The 2,374-nt window shown below is 41.9% G+C and overlaps 1 pseudogene; it reads left to right on the forward strand.

Annotated features, from left to right (window-relative positions):
- The first annotated feature begins 538 nt into the window (after positions 1–538).
- LOC108294071 lies at positions 539–1,388 on the forward strand (annotated as a pseudogene).
- The last annotated feature ends 986 nt before the right edge of the window (positions 1,389–2,374 follow it).

Consider the following 2,374-nt stretch of genomic DNA (forward strand, 5'->3'; position numbering starts at 1 on the left):
TTTTTTTTTTAGGTAGTATCTCACTCTTTTGCCCAGGCTGGAATGCTGTGGGGTAATCATAGTTCAAGTGATCCTCCTGCCTCAGCCTCCAGAGTAGCTGGGACTGCAGGAACACACCACCATGCCCACATAATTTTTATTTATTCATTTATTTATTGAGACAGGATCTTGCTCTGTCACCCAGGCTGGAGTGCAGTGGCACGATCACAGCTCACTGCAGCCTCAATCTCCTGGTCTCAAGCAATTCTCCCCCCTCAGCCTCCTGCATAGGTGGGACTATAGGTGCCTGCCACCACCCTCAGCTAATTTTTAAAAAAAATTTTTTAGTAGAGATGATGTCTCGCTGTATTGCTCAGGCTGATTTCCTGAGCTCAAGTGATCTTCCTGCCTTGGCTTCCCAAGGTGCTGGGATTATAGGCATGAGCCACAGTGCCTCATCTGTGGTGAATTTAAAAAGAAAATTTTTTTTTGCAGAAACTGGGTCTCATGTGTTGCCCAGGCTGAAAATAAAATAATTATTTAAAAATTTTTGTCTCTCCTCCCACCGCCCAAGATGCCAAAAGGAAAGAAGGCCAAGGCGAAGAAGGTGGCTCCAGCCCTTGCTGTCATGAAGAAGCAGGAGGCCAAGAAAGTGGTGAATCCCGTTTGAGAAAAGACCTAAGAATTTTGGCATTGAACAGGACAACCAGCCCAAAAGAGACCTCACCTGCTTTGTGAAATGGCCCCGCTGTATCAGGTTGCAGCGGCAGAGAGCCATCCTTTATAAGCGGCTGAAAGTGCCTCCTGCAATTAACCAGTTCACCCAGGCCCTGGACCGCCAAACAGCTACTCAGCTACTTAAGCTGGAGTAGCTTGAGCTCAGGAGTTTGAAATCAGCCCACAAGCGTAGACCAGAGACAAAGCAAGAGAAGAAGCAGAGGCTGTTGGCCCAGGGCTGAGAAGAAAGCTGCTGGCAAAGGAGATGTCCCCACTAAGAGACCACCTGTCCTTCCAGCAGGAGTTAACACCGTCATCACCTTGGTGGAGAAGAAAGCTCAGCTGGTGGTGATTGCACACGACGTGGATTCCATTGAGCTGGTTATCTTCTTGCCTGTACTGTGTCGTACAATGGGAGTCCCTTACTGCATTAACAAGGGGAAGGCAAGACTGGGACGTCTAGTCCACAGGAAGACCTGCACCACTGTCGCCGTCACACAGGTTAACTCAAAAGACAAAGGCACTTTGGTTAAGCTGGTGGAAGCTATCAGGACCAATTACAACAGGTATGATGAGATCTGCAGTCACTGGGGAGGCAATGTCCTGGGTCCCAAGTCTGTGGCTGGCATTGCCAAACTCGAAAAGGCAAAGTCTAAAGAACTTGCCACTAAACTGGGTTAAATGTACACTGTTGAGTTTTCTGCACAAAAAATAATTAAAACAATACATATTTTCCTTCAAAAAATTTTTTACAAAACAATTGGGGAATAGACACTTACTGGATATTCGTTAAATTTTTTAAATGCGATAATGGTTTTATAGTTATGCCAAAAAAAGATTCTACCTTTTAGAATCACATACTAAAATATTTAAAGGGGGAAATGACATGATGTCTGGAATTTGTTTAATATTCCTTTTGAGGAAGGAAGGGAAACTGGGTGGAATATAGATGTAACAGGATTGGCTGTGAATGGATGATTGTTGAGGCTGGGTGATAGGTACATGAGGGTACAAGATAATTTTCTCTCGATCTAAGAATTGAAATTTTCAATAATTAAAAGTTTTTTTCAAAAGGTATTTGCATGATGCTTTTCCCATGTATTACATCTTTAATCATCACCACTGTCTTGAGAGGTAACTAGAATGACTGTATGCAGGCTAATCTAAGGCTCACAGAGATTAAGTTACATGACTAAGATCACACAGCTAGTTAGAGGCTGGATTCAAATCCTGGCTCTCCACCTCAAAATTGAATTCTCCTATCAACCCATACTTTGTAGGATGAACAGTAAAGTCATTACAGATTGCTTCATAGAGAGTAAGGTGAGAAGAATCAGAGGAATGGATAAAACACCTTTGCTCTCATGCAGAATAAGAATTTGTGGCATATGCTTCTCTAATTAGGAAGAGATTAATACCAACCCCTAGCTGCTATGAGATATCGTTAAGCATGGAGAAAGTATGCTACTAACCAGGATTGATTTTTAAGTTCCAGATGTGAAAAGAGAGGCTCTATTAACCTTTTTCCATACATCATCAGAGACGATAGTAAAAATAATTTACACTATTAAATTCATTGACTGAAATTGCTCTTTGCAGGACTAAAAGCTTTGATTATACTCCTTTTCCTTCAAAATAAAGTCAATATGTGCTGAGAAAAGTTTTTTTTTTTTTTTTT

This window comes from Cebus imitator, unplaced genomic scaffold (assembly GCF_001604975.1).
Source record: "Cebus imitator isolate Cc_AM_T3 unplaced genomic scaffold, Cebus_imitator-1.0 Scaffold560, whole genome shotgun sequence".
In the NCBI taxonomy this organism is placed as follows: Eukaryota; Metazoa; Chordata; class Mammalia; order Primates; family Cebidae; genus Cebus; species Cebus imitator.